The sequence below is a fragment of the Mustela putorius genome, unplaced genomic scaffold (assembly GCF_011764305.1).
Source record: "Mustela putorius furo isolate JIRA1106 unplaced genomic scaffold, ASM1176430v1.1 tig00000281_pilon_pilon_pilon, whole genome shotgun sequence".
Classification (NCBI taxonomy): Eukaryota; Metazoa; Chordata; class Mammalia; order Carnivora; family Mustelidae; genus Mustela; species Mustela putorius.
Genome location: NW_025421343.1, coordinates 1,997,300 through 2,012,278, shown reverse-complemented (window position 1 = coordinate 2,012,278; position 14,979 = coordinate 1,997,300). Strand labels below are relative to the sequence as shown.

Below are 14,979 nucleotides of genomic sequence, written 5' to 3'. Positions count from 1 at the left end.
AGACACAGGCAGGGCAGCGGGACATAAGGGCTTCCAGGGCTCTCCATCACCCTCCAAACTCAGTGGGCACTCGTTAGCTGGCACTCCGATGAACTCTGTGCTGGGGCTGACCCTCACCTACACAAGGTGTGGACAGCACTGGCCTGCAGTCCCAGCCTCCCTGCTTTGCTCCAGCTCTTCTCTCTCCTTCCAAACCCCCTTCCACAAAGCCCCTATTCAAGCACTCTATGCTATTAGTGATCAGACTATGTTATAGATTTTTTTTTTTACTTCCTATTCATTTGTCTTATTTGCCCAAATAGATTTTTGAGCTCCTGAGCAGAAGGTCTCAAGTCTCTTTACATCACTTACATGATGACCAAGCAATTGATTTGGGGGACCAGTAGGAGAGACGTCAAGAGCTGCAGCAGGAGCAAGATTTGTACACTTCTCGCAAGCTAGAAAGCTTGCCTGCCAGTAATTTCATGGACGCTGGCTGAGACATGAGACTCCTGGGTCAGAGACAAAAAACTCTATTACTCACAGTGAGAACAGTATCTGGAGCATCAGCATTTGTGCCAGTCCCAGGAACCCTACTTGCTACAGGGTTAGGCAAAGAGGCCAGGTGAGTGCCGCACCATGGTTTGCATTACAGAAGATCTCTGAGATTAGGGAGCCTGAATCCTTTATAATAGGCAGTAAGTTTGCCTAATTTTGACCCAGAAGTAGATTTTTTCTTTACTGTTCTGGACAGCATACAAAGCTGCTCTCTGCTCCACAGGGAGACACTTCTGTCTTCCTGGACCATTAACGACATAAGCAACCTTGAAAAGGCAGCCAAGAACAAAGGAAGCCTGAGTCTGGGCTGGTAAGACATGCAGAAAAATGAGACACATGCAGCGTCTTCCAACAGGGGGATCAAGAGATTTTTTTTTTTTTATTCATCTCATAATGACAAACCATGGCATTGTCCAAAACTGTGTCATAGTGCACTAGTCTAGAGATCCCAGCCTAGAGATCTGATGGGAATTTCACATAAGAGTCTCGGTGAGTTTGAGGGCAAGAGTGAGAGATGTACCTCATTTGTAAAGGCATATTTCAGCATGCTCTCTTGGTTCTCTGCAATAGTCTTCAGTGTCACCTCCAGACTGAAGACTACCCACTAGGCCCCGTGTTTGCCTGTGCTCAGGACAAGCCAGAGCTGATGGAGGCTTAGTGCTCCTGGAGTCCATCCTCAGCCAAAGATGGGGTGATGGTGCTTAGATACCTCCACTTCCTTCCCCTTGTCTGGGACAACTCAGTGAGATTATGCCCCAGTTTCCCATACCAATTGCTACTCAATCTTTATCTGCTCCTTCCATTCACTTTCTCATTTCTGCACTCTCTCGGAGCTTTCTGAGGTCACTTGCATTCATATCCTTTTCTTAGTACTACTTCTAGGGGATCCCAACCTCAGACAAGTAACTGACTTCATAATATTCTATGAAATGTGTATTGTTCTCACAATACAAGCTATAGAAAATAAAGTTTACCACACTATGCTTGAGTCATGGAGATACACAAAAAATAGTAACAATTCCTTCTAAGAGAGGAGCAGATCAACAGAGGACAGGGAGGGAAATATGGGATTAAAGATGCCAAGATACCCTAATTTAGACCCTGTGCTAGCTCTTGAGAACACAGCAGCTGGACTATCTCTGCCAGTACAAAGGTAGAGATGTAAGGTATGTAAGATATGTAAGGTATGGACCACTGGCCAAGGGAGCGCTCGCCTGCAGTCTTCCCTTCTGTGGAGCTCTCCCCTTATACACCAACTCCAAGTCTACAGCCTTCTTAGACCAGACTCTTCCCTTACAGGAATTCCAATCACACATAGGCATGAGTATCTGAGAATAGTTATGAATGGGATCCTTGGGGCACTGAATTTAAATGAGCCTCAAAGCTTTGAGCTAACGTGAGGAATACCCAAGAAGGGGGATGAGGTAGGAGTCAAGAGCTTCAGAACCACTTGGAGGGTTTATCCAAACCACACACCTAATGAGTTGGAGATATCCCAAGAGTGGGCTGAATGTCTCCAATTCAGCCACATCCCTGCATAATTTACATTCTGCCCAGAACCACTCTGCCAGTCTTCCTCCCCAACACATACCCTGGAAATTCTCCCCTTCAACCCTTTAGCAAGCAAATAAAGCATATTGGGAAACTACTAGCATTAATTAGCACTTACATTATTGCTCATTATCATTATCCTCTCTTGAGTTAAAACAGTTCTTCATATTTTTCAAAGCTTTATCATATTGACTATATGTCATTTGAGCCTTTTTCTTTCTATTCCCCCCATTAAATAAATATGAAAATATCCTCATTTCACAGAAAGTGAAACTTTGGATTAGAAAAGGAAGCTTGATGGAAGTACTCTCACTTTACAGGTAAAGAAACTGAGACTCAGAAAGAGTGGCTTGCCTAATATCACACAGGACATTACTGTCCCAGAGAGTAAGAGGAGCATCTTGTTATACATTACTGTAGTGCTTATCACTAGTTGGGTGTTTACGATCTGCCAGGTCCTGTATGTTGATGACATTCAGCTCATCATTTTCATTAATGCTTATGAAAAGCCTTCCAGGTAGGTGTTATCATGATCCCCGTTCCACATATGAGGATAGCAAGTCTCCAAGTGGTTAGTGCTTTGCCCCAGGGGAAGGCAGATCCTGGCTGGGTGGGCATGGATGTGTGTGGAGTTAGGCCTCCTGGCCTGCCAGCTCTCTCCAGGCATGAGCTCAATCAGATCTGACAGCCAGATGTCTGGGCTGTGACGTCAGGGCTTAGGGCAAGGGGCTGGGGGGCAGCCAAGCTCTGGTTGGTAGCCCCCACCCAGACAGCTCCCCATGTGCTGGACCACATGAGAGCCAGAGTGAAAGAATATGTCTGCTCCTCCCAGCTGAAAACACCCCGCTGATGTGCTTGGGGCTGGTCTTTGTACCAAAACCAGACCAATATTTATGGGTCCCTGGTTGGAGTGGGCTCTAGAAGAGTGCTGGACTCCATCCCTGCAGCTCCAGGTCCCCTGCAGGCAGATGCGCCGGAAGAGGCCAGTGACTGCCCATCACAGTAGCACCCGGCTGAGGACTGTCTTCCACTCCCCCGTCACAGCCTCCTCTGTTCATCCATAACCATTTGGCCATTGCTTCTTCCACAGATGTGTTCCACGGTCTCTTCCCAGGGAGACATCTTGCTCCCCTCCAGGCATGGCCTACAGCTCAGAATGTACACCCAAGCTGACCTCACTACTTCACATCAGGAAGGGTTTGGTGTGAGTGCCAGACCAAGTCTCGGGTCACTGGTGATGAAAATTTGCTGTCATGTCCCTTTCCCCCAGCCCTGACACTGTCCTTCGGCAGCAGCCCTTGAAGCCTTCTCAGTATCCAGATGTTTGGTGTCCTACAGCCTGGCTGATGTCCAGTCACACCACAGCAGCATTAATGGGCCATGGAGGCATGGAGGCTTCTGCTGGAGAAGATGGAGGTCAGTTTACTTAACTCAATTATAAACAAAAGCAAGAATTAGCCTGGGTGACAGAGGGAAGAGAAAAGGAATAAATTAAGCCCAGGCTGAAGAAACACCTGTGGAAAGGACTCCTCAGCCCTGGGGAAAGTGGCAGCCATAAACAAACCACAAGAGACCCTGGATCACAAACTACTAATTTGCTGATTGTTGATGGGTTTACACAGTCTAAAATGGGAAGAAAGCCACGGTCAGGCAGTAACCCAGTCACCCTGTGTGGGAGAATTTAGTCACGAACTAGCAATTCATTACTCATGAATTAGCAAAGATGGACCAGCCCTGGTCTAGGGTCATAGGCCTGAGAAGGGACTCTGCCATCTTGGGGGATGGATGGCACCCAATAGGGTGGCTGCGCCCTCTACAAACACAAAGACAGACATGGGAGGGGTTGCATTTGCACTCAGATAGCTACAGGACTAATAAGCAAAACCAAATAGGTATATGTATCAGTCAGGAATCTTGGTTGCAACTTGAACCAGATTAAGGGAAAGATGGATATTATTTACTCAAAGAATCCAACCAAGTCATTGTAAAAGCAAGAATGCAAATGGGCTTCAGGAATCCTTCAAGATCCTCTAGGCCTGCTTCTCTGCTTCTCTCTCCTCTCTCTCTGCCTCTCTCTCACCATATATATCTCTATGCCTCTCTGTGTGTTAGTTTCCTTCTCTTACTGCACAGTGGTTTCCATAATACAAAGAAGACATGGCCTCTAACAGCTTCTAAGTTTTACACCATACTATGTCCACCCCATCCTCTTTCTCAGTTTTTATTTTTTTTAAGATTTTATTTATTTATTTGAGAGATAGAGCAAATGAGAGCAAGCATGAGATGGGGGAGGGGTAGAAAGAGAAGTGGGAGAAGCAGACTTCCCACTGAGCAGGGAGCCTGATGCCATGGCTTAATTCCTGGGATCATGACTGGAGCCAAAGGCAGATGCTTAACCAACTGAGCTACCCAGGCACCCCATCAGCACCCCATCACCCCACCTCAGTTTTTGTTTTTAAAAGACATATCAGGGAATGACTGTGAGTAGCCTGAATTGAGTGAAGTGATTGGTCTTAGACCAATGAACTAGAACCAGAAGGGTAAGGAGCTACAATTGATCCAGCTCAGCCAAGACCCAACAGTGACCACAAAGGTAGGGCTGCCAAACACCCAGGCAGTCAGGCAGTCCCCTCTTTTCAACCATGTGCTGATGGGAACAGCAGAGAGAGGAGGAGACTCCAGATGGAAGGAGGGGTGTGGGGTATTAATTGCACAGCCGGCCACAGCACCCTATGGACAGCGGCAATACAGAACCATTACGCAGCATGCGCAGCAGGAATCTGGAGTGAGGACTGTGTGACTGAGTTGGGCAGACCAAAGAATGTACCGCAGAAGTGAGTTTTAAAGGTTGGGTAGGTGTGCAATCAGGGAAGAGAGGAGAAAATGCACTCCAGGTTGGGAGAAGCAAGGGACAAAAGATGCAGGAGTCTAAGAGTAAACAGATATGATAAGAAATGGTGTGTCTGGATGATGGACTCGACAGTGAGCCTGAAAACTCCAACAGTCCCATCATATGAGGCCTGAATGCCTTGGAAAAGGGCTTAGACTTTATAATATAGTCAGTGAGGAGCCACTGATGTTTTGTGAGCCAGGGTGACATGATCAATTTTTCATTTAAGAAACACTTTCTGGGGGCGCCTGGGTGGCTCAGTGGGTTGAGCCGCTGCCTTCGGCTCAGGTCATGATCTCAGGGTCCTGGGATCGAGCCCCGCATCGGGCTTTCTGCTCCACAGGGAGCCTGCTTCCCTCTCTCTCTCTCTCTCTCTGCCTACTTGTGATCTCTGTCTGTCAAATAAATAAATAAATAATCTTAAAAAAAAAAAAAAAGAAACACTTTCTGGATGCTTGTTATTTTCTAGGCCTTGTGCCTGATGCTGTGTCCAGAGAAAAGGAAAGTGCATTCCTGCCCTCAGAGGGCCCTTGGTGGAAGGGTTACAGAAATGGAGCATTATAGTTCTGCTCTGACACAGACAGAGCCTGTGCCATAGAGGCCAAGGGCTGGAGTTACATCTTACAGCTCCCAAAAGGCATGGGAGTAGGTGAGAAGGGGCCTCCCAGAGGGGTCAACACTTAGGCCAAGTTCTGAGGGCTAAGCAGGTATCTGCCTTGTTGGGCAGATGGAGAGAGAGGGATGGGTGAGAAACACAGACCAAGAAACAGGAGGTGCAGTTCTCAGAGCTCATGAAACCACTTGGAATGGCAAAGCAGGAATAGGAAGAAGCAGGGTGTGGGCTGGAAGAAAAAGCAGCAGCCAGATGGGGTACACTCCGCAGGCAGTGGGGAGCCATGGAAGGTGTATAAGCAGAGGGTACACATTTTACGTGGTGTGGCTGCTCTGTATACCTGGGGAGGCAGATGCAAACAGGAGCCACAGAGACAGCTAGCAGGCAACTATAAGGTCAGGAGGAAAGAGAAGACACCTGGGCTGAGGCAGGGATGGCTGTGAGGGAAGTTGAGGGATGGATTACATGGGAACAGATGGAGACAGCCTGGGGCCGGAAGGATGGTGCCACACACAGGAGTAACAGCCCCATAGGGAAAAGGAGATTTGGGAAGAAAATAATGAGTTGGGTTTGGAGACCTATTAATTTTGAGGTATTAGTGGGGCCTCCAAAAGGAATTGCCCAGTTGTGTGGTAGAAGTGTGGGTGCAGGGTCAGGAGGTACTTCTGTGCAAAGACAGAGGCGGCAGAACACCTTACTTTGGCAAGGTTATTTCCCAAAGTAACACCTTACTTCGGGGTTTGAATCCATGGCTGCTTTCGGCGCCCAGCAGAGAACACACAGAGAGGGAGGAGAGCAGGCCAGACAAGAGAGCACCAACATTTCAGGGGCAGATAGAGGAGAACTGCCCAGGGAAAATAGTAAGAAAGAGCCATCGGAGGTAGCTGTTCAATATCTGTTCTCTCCTCCTTACCTGGCAATGGAATTTCTGCCTGGCTCAACAGCACAGTCCCCAGCAAGGTGTGGCCACATGCTGCCTTCTGACCAGTGGGACAGAGCTGAAGGGACACTACAATTTCAGAGATCTGCCTCCGAAGGGGAACTGCATATCTTCCCCATCTCGTCGCCCCTTTCCCACAGACGACAGGATCAGGAACAGCCACCCAGGGCCAAGAAACCAAAGCGGCATACAGAAGATTGCAGAGCACAAAGGAGCCGGACCCTTAACGCCATTGAGCTGCCTCACCGGCCATGCCCCCAGGCTTCTCGAGAGAGAAATGGATTTCCATCTTGCTTCAGCCACTGTATCTTGGTATCTTGGGGTCCATTGGTTCAGAGGGTAGCAGAAAGGCCAGGGAGGAGGCTGGTCAATATAATGGGCTACCACAGAGGTCAAAGGAATGAGGTCAGAGAATTGACCTGGCAATGGGGTCCCTGATGACCATGCTGAGCATGGACTCAGTGCAGGGGAGGGCTCTGAGGGGAACAGGCTGAGGCGATGGAAGTGGGAGAGAGAAGCAAGTGCAAACAGCTCCAGGAAGGCAGGCTGAGGGTGGGAGCTGAACAGACGGGCTGTGGGCTGGATCACCAACAGTGTACAGACAATGGTAAGAGGCACGCAGTGCTAGTAGATTGGGGGGGGGGGGAGTGAGGAAAAGGATACAGGGAAGCCCTATAGTCATGGGAATGCTTTCGAGTCCTGAGCTAGAGCATAGTCTTCTGGCATGGACACAGGCGGTATCATTCCTAGGTAGGGACACCCCAATCCACAGGTCCCACAAAATATCCCTAGATCATCAAGGAGACCAAGAGAATGGAAAGAATTATGAAGGCAATGGTTGGGGTGGGAGAATCAGTGACTTCTAGTGACTAGTCAGGAGGCAAGTTTGGACAAGTGTTGGATGGTGTTTCATGACAGGTTTGGCAAGAAGAAACAAAGTTCCCACAAAGTGCCATCAGCAGCAGGCCTGGGTGGATCCAGGGGCCACCCACACCTGCTTCTCTTAGGCAGCTTTCATGGGACCATCATTGTCCAATGTTGGGGACACTGGCTCTGTCCAAGCTTATGTACACTGGGCAAAAAGAACCAAGGGCTCAGGGGCAGACTGGGGACTTGACGGGGAGAAGAGGAAGACAGAAGGGAAAGCTAGGCTAAGGGGAAGAAGAAGGAGGGACCCATCTCTTGGTCCTGGGCTTTCCATCGCTGGAACAGGAAGAGTGGGGACTGGAAAGGTCTGGGTCAGGAGGAGGTGCCAAATAGATGGTTGGGGACATGCTGGGCCTGAGGTTCCCCTGGAGAGTAGCGGGGAGACAGAGGGTCGAGGTTTCTGGTTCTCACGTCGCCAGAGCTGAGGGGAGCATGGCTGGAATGCACTACAAGCCAGTGTCCATCCCCCGGGGCAGCCAGTGGGGAATCTCTAGCCCTGAAGTCATCGCCATCCGAGGAGCCTGGACCCCGCCATGGAAAAAGGGTCCCGCAGGGGCACCCGGCGCCGGCCAGTGAGGATGAGCTCATCGCTGCTTGCCGCCTCTTCCCCTCTTTTCCAGGCATCTCAGATTTCTGGATGTCAGGAGCATCTAACAGACAGGAGCAGAGGACAAGAAGGGGACTGGGACCCAAGGTAGGATGTAGGGGGCCAGCAGTATTTCCCTCCACCCCAGCACTACTCCTGCCTCCTCTGCTTCATCCTAGGCCAGATACAGGAAAAGAGCCAAAGCTACCTTCCTTCCCACCTCTATTTTAAGGGACCAAGGAGGCCCTAATGATAAGGTCCCTAAAAAAAATGCATCTGTGTTACCTGGAGAGATGGCACAGCTGTCCTTTCCCATCAGCGCATGCTATTGCCATATACTTGCTATGAAAATGAGGGTCCTGAACCCAAAAGGAATAGGAAACAGAGCAGAGGAGGCAGTCAGGGTGGCAGGAGACTGGTGGGGCTGGGCACATCGGGCAGGAGGCATGGAGCTGCCACATGATGCAGCAGTTGGAGCACTGTGCTGAGAGTCAGAGCACAACACCAGGCCCAGCTCCTGCTTGACCACTGGGTAGCTGTGCGACCCTGGGGAAGCCAGTCTATCTTCCTCAGTTTCCCCTACATGAAATGGAATTGCCAAGTGAAAGCACAGATCTGGGCTTTGGAAGCTTACAACACTCTGCACTCAAGGAAAGCACATTTCTGATGCAAATAAAGTGGACTTGACTTTGTGGCTGCTATACCATACAACCACAGACGCCACCATTCACGCTGCAGCCTGTAAGAACAGGGTGCCCCTTCATGTGAGTGATGCTCTTGGGAGTGGTACACACCTGCACACTGTCTCTATAGCTGGGGAAAAATGGCTGTCCAGAAGTTTCCCTACACGGAGAATGGGGGTGCCCTAGTCATCTGACCGTTGGCACTCTGGGAGCCAGATCCCTGCAGAACAGTCCGGCATGGCAGATTCTAATCTAAACAAGAGCATGCCGCTGCCCAAGGGGAGGCAACAGGAGGAAGCCAGTCCATTGCATCTCTTGAGGTCAGGATACAATGAGACACACTGCAGTAAATGAGACCATCAGTGAGACTACAGAAGAGACAGCGACACGCTGGCCAGGTCTGGCACCTGCAAGATTGGCTCAGACATCCCTGGAGGACTACCCAGAAGCCCTGTGAGGTTACCACCTACAAAGACTAGATTTCCTGTCTACACAGATGACATCTGACTTTCAGGGTTATTGCTGTTGTCAGTCACAGATGTTATAGGCCAAAAGTGACCTTGGAGGTCAAACACTCAGGTGCAACCCCTCTTTAGGTCATTGTCTCCACTGCGAGAGCCTGAGGGAGACAGGGCCCTAAACTCAGGGGAAGCTGATCCCATAGCCGTACAGCTCTCCCCATCTAGAACTAAAGGGCTCTTGGTGGCATCATTTCCCCTGCAGGGAGAATTTTCTAAGGGAAGGGAGGGAAGGAAATGAGCTACTAGTAACTGAGTCCTTAATCTGTTAGGCATTTTACCTGTGCCCAGCAGATAGTAGGTGATCAATAAATAAGGTGCTGAATGAATGGATGGAGGGATGGCTGAATAGCGGAAGAAAAGAACCAAAGTCATCTAACACCTGACTAATTGCACCGATCTTGCCTCCTATGGGAATGATATAATGTCTCTTGCAAATAGATACCTTCGTGTGAAGCAGAGTGTCTTGAAGAATCACAGGGTTTGCAAAGCTGGCCTCAGGGAAAAGAGCTGGGACACGAAGGGAACTCATTTTCTCAGCATACCAAAAACAATAATTTGACAGATTCTGGAGAGAATGCAAGGATATAGGAAATGGTGCCCGGGAATGGGGAGAGGGTTGGAACTTGGCAATAGATGAGGGCCAGGCTGGGCCTGCCAGAGAAATACAGTTAATAGGATGAGCAGCAGAGGTGAGAGTGGGCTTTTCAGAACACAAAGGCTAGAGGTCACTCTTTAAGCTCCTACCTGGGCTGCACTTGCAGAGATAAAACCTCTAAAACATCACCCCCAGAATATAAGTAAAAGCTGTCACATCTGTGGCCCTGTACTTAGGAATATGAAGAAATCTGTGGGGTGAGGTGTCCATCAATTAAAACTAAGAGCCAGCCAGGTGTTAAGGTACGTAGGTGGGGATGGACACAAGAAGTACAAATACATGCCTTTGCATTATGGCCAATACTTGCAGCCATCAGAACTCCGGAAATGAAATAGGCCACCTCACACATGGAGAGGGCTCCATCCCTAGAGGTTTCTAAACAGACTTCTTACAAGTAAGTCTCAAGCCCAGGTGAAGACTGGGCCACACCAGGTACCTCCCAATCCTGACAGTCCATGTTTACGCTAAAATGGTCAAAGAAGTCTTCCATTCATTGAGCCAACATCCACCTCCCTATCTCTTCCTCTTCTCTGAAGCAATACTCAGAAGTTTGGGCCCTCATTCACTTTCAAGTCCTTTAAGGATCTGAGGAGAGCTGTTGTGAAGAGAACATTCACTGCCCTCCAAAACTTCATCTCTCCTGTTTGAGCAAACTTCTGGACTACACTTGCCAGCCTCTCTTGCTGTTATGTGCACACACACGACTAAGTTAAATCCAATGATACTTTAGCAGAAGCAATGTACACCATTTTCTGGCTTGGCCCATAAAATTCTCCCACGACCCCACTCCTTGTTCTTTCCCATCCTGAGGAGCAGGATGTTAACACCCAGAGTACTGGAAGCTACATGTTGAAGATGGCAGGGTTATCACCAGTGGGTTTCCCAGTTTGAAGAGAGTTAATGTACAAGAGGGTGAAGATTATCTGGCTATGTAGCATTTTATCTGTGGTTTATGTTGTAAAATATCTCGGCATGGCATTCAAAGCCCTCCATGCTATGGCTCAAGCTGACCTTTCCATCCTTGTCTTCTTCTGCTTTTTCCTACGAGTCTTGTGCTCCAAAAAAACTTTCCTAGAATCTGTTGGATTTCTGGGAAGCCAGAAATACCAGGGGAACTGAGGAGTGATGGCAAGCACATTTGTGAACTTTGCCATAATTTGTCCTGCCTCCGGCTCCTGGTGTCTCCTCCCTCTAAATTGTTTTCCCCTTTCCATAAGCCCCTCCACATTGACCAAGTCTTTCTTCTATGGCCATAGCAGCCTTCCATGATACCTACACTGTCCTACTCCCTCCTGAACCCAACAAGCAAACAGTGCCTGTCATTAAAGAGTACAGAAATATTCTAGTTCCTGTCTTTTCAGGTACCTGAGAAGATTGCACTTCCTTTCTTCTTTTGAGCTTAATCTCACTTCAGCCAAGAAAACATAGGCAGAGAAAATATGTGTCATTTCTGAGTAATGCACATAGAATGTGAATGAGAAATTCTATTGTTGAAAGCTACAGAAATTTGGGGGTTTTGCATTACCTAGCCCAAGCTGACCAATACAGAGACAATACATGACTCATCACATTGTCTTCTTACTGCCACAGTGACCCTAAAAGCCTATAGACTTGGATCCTCCATCAGCACAGTCCATAGGTGACTATGGAAACAGAACCACCTTCTAACATACAGCATGAGAATTAAACTTTGCCATATAAACTCCCAAAGGAGCTTTTTGTTACTACAGCATAACCCAGACTATTCAGACTGTTGTCTTTAAATACCCTACATATGTATCTGTCTCATGATTTTAATAAATATTCTTATATTTGTAATATTGTGTTTGTCACTGCCAAGTCCAGTATCATTGCCTCCATTGTCAATACCACCCCATCTTGGCCTTAACGACTCCAACATCCACAACGCTATGAAATCCATCGCACCACCAACATTCCCACCACTACTACTTCTAATATCAATGTCACAATCACTCCCATCATTCCCACCTTCACCACCTCCAAGTACTACCGCTATCACTTCACTTCCATTACTATAATTATCAATGCCATCCACCTTACTATTACTTCCCCTTGTTTGCCTCCCACTACTGCCATCAACTCCACTAATACCATGTCTCTCACCATGCCACTGTTACCACCATATCACCTCCACTATCATTGCTAATATCCCCACCTCTAACATCTCATCTTTACAGCCACTATACCTCTATCATCATGAATACAATCACTTTCATCAACCCACTAGAATTATTTGCATGATAACTTCCAATACCATCATCAATATCCCTTCCATCTCTATAGCCCCATCTCTATATCTATCATTCTTCCAGTCACTCCCTCTACTGTGCTCATTATAAATTCCCAATGTCATTGCCACTTCCTCACCTCTATCAGCTCCATCAACACACTATCACTTTCAGCTCCACTGCTACCATCACTATTGGATTCTAGAAGTTACCCACAGTTCTCTCCTCCCTCTTTGTTCTACCCTCAAGGAACATTGCAATAGCTACTCAGGTCTAAGAATATCTTATGGTGCACTGTGCTAGTTAGGGAGACAGAGTGCCAGACTGAACATCCAGCCCACATGGGTGCAGTATGAGGGCTAGGGCCTGCTCCCCCAGGGAGAAGGCCCAATCATCTCTCCTTATTTTTGGCTTGAACCTTTTCTTCCCATTTCTCTCTCTCTCTTCCATGTGGCAGCCACATGGTCCTGGAAAGGCTTGAGAAATGGAGCAAATGCAAGATGTTTCTGTGTTTCTTGCACTCCCTTTTGTGGCTTTCTGGTGAATGTGGACACATCCAAGACTTGGGTTTGGACCTAGAGGCAGTAGATGGAACAGGTCTTTCAGCTGATTTTGGTTCTGAGCCATTTGGACTGACTTATTTGGTCAAGAAGTTCCCCACATAATCTAGCATGGCTCACTAGAGTTCTCATTTTTATATTCTATTTAAATCTTTATTTTCTTAATCAAAGTAATACATGTACATATTTTAGAAAGTAAAATGTTCTACAAGGTTTCTAATGAAAACCATAAGACTTCTGCTCACTTTTGAGTCCTCCTTTCCTGAGGCAAGCACTTTGAATATTTTAACTCTTTCCTCTAGTATTTACTTGATTATTTCTAATTGACATGGTAATACTGATATTTTTTATATTGTTCAGTATTAGGTTTTATCTATTGACCTACTAAGGAAGATGAGGATTCAGCTCTTACACCATATCCTTCTCTCTCTCTAAAACACACACACACACACACACACACACACATTGATATTCAGTAGTCATATTAAGGATTTGCATTATTATCATTCACAATTAAACCACTTTTATTTTACAACTGTTTGGTTTCCCTTGGAAATAATTACCTTGCTTTGCTATTTGCTTAATTTTTCCATGTATCATTTACTAATTCATCTCTGAACTTTCTGTAGGAACTAAAAATTCCCTTTGAATGGACATTACCATCAGTTTCATTTTCTTCTTGGCGACCTCCCTCTTGGAGTCCTGCATCCTCATGGCTAATGTGGACTATTTTCTACATATTTTACTTGACTGTCATCCTAACACTTTTCTTCACCATCATTCTCAAAATTCCCTTGTCTCTACCCTGATTACAGAATACTTTGTCTCCTTTCTCTTCCTTGGTTTACTTCTTAAGTAAGGTGGATAACTCTCCCCAAAATCCTCCTGGAAAATACTGCTTAGGAGTATACTGCTTAAATTTTTAAGTCCATTCATGTCCAAACGTATCCTTATTTTTATTACCATACTCAATTGCTAGTTTTCCTGGGTACAGAACTCTGTGAAAATCATTTTCCTCAGGATTTAGAAGCATTGTTCATTTTCTTCTATTTACATGGTAGGTGTAGAGATCTGTGATTCTAATTCACAGTAATTTGTAAATAAACTTCCTTCCCCATGCTAGAAACTTTAAAAGTTTTCATTTCAGTGTTCTCAGATTTCACTGCAATGTGACTTAGGATGAATTGTTTTGTTTTTAAATTCAGTTTGCCATATATTCATAGAAATATTTTGATCTATAAATTTATTTGCAGTTCTAGGAAATTTTCCTCCTTTTTAAATTTTATTTCTCTGTAGGACCTACATTTTGATATGCTGCTCTGAGACTGACCATATAACCTTTTCTGTCAATTTCCACAAAAAAAAATTTTTTTGTTATACTTTTTGAGACTTTTTCCTGACTTTGCCAACTCTTCCTTTGACTTTTAATCAGATATGAATGTTATATTTGCATGTTCAAGAATTTTCTTTCTTCTCCTTTTAAAAAAAATCACCTCTAGTTCTCACTTAAAGAAGACATAACATTCTTTTATCATTCTAAAAATGTTAATCATAGTTTCCATGCTTTTCTTCTTCACTGTTTTTTTCTATATTCCTTTTCCCTCTTAGTTTGGATGTCTTCCTTTCATGTGAAGGCCTTCTTAAAAATACCAAGTAATTCTTAGCTGTCCACTCATATTGATGCGTGAGGCACTGCAGTTCTGATTGGAAGCAGTGGAAGGAGAGAGAAAGTTGTTGACATCTGGGCTTTACCAAAGGGTAATTGATTGGCACTCACAGTTTCATGAGGAGATCAAATACCAAACCTTGGAGAAAACTTGGGAAAATCAGTTTCCCCAGGAAACTTCCCTCAAATACCTTGCCTATGTGGTATTACCTTGGCTTCCAGTGTTCTGGGGATTGATGAGGAAGAGAGCTGAGAACTTAACCTTTCAGAAAACAGGTTTATCTTTAATCTCTATTTTCAGAATGACTCCTCTCCCCCCTCCCCGAGCTGTGCCTGGTCTACCTAAGTCCAGAACCTTTTACATTCAGCATCTCTGAGCATAAATCTTCTGTCTTCTGCCAGCATGGAAGGGGATGGTTACCTGGACGCCTAGGATAGAGTAGAAAATCTGGAATGGGGAGCTTTCTACTGCTTTCTTAAAAAACTTATAACCAATCCTCCTATTTTCCACCCGCATTCTGAACCCCTGCCTTCAGAAGTAACTGGTGCCTCCAATTTCCAGACTTTTCTTGGAACCTATGGCTAAAAATATTTTGCTACC

General features: G+C 46.2%; 1 long non-coding RNA gene across 2 annotated transcripts in view; it reads right to left on the bottom strand.

Moving 5' to 3' along the window:
• Positions 1 to 874: 874 nt before the first annotated feature.
• LOC123391746 overlaps positions 875 to 14,979 on the bottom strand; it is a 30,677-nt gene continuing 16,572 nt past the window's right edge. For both annotated transcript variants that reach the window (XR_006606442.1, XR_006606443.1), the window contains one exon: positions 875 to 3,486. This is a non-coding gene — a long non-coding RNA (uncharacterized LOC123391746). The remainder of the gene's footprint in view (positions 3,487 to 14,979) is intronic.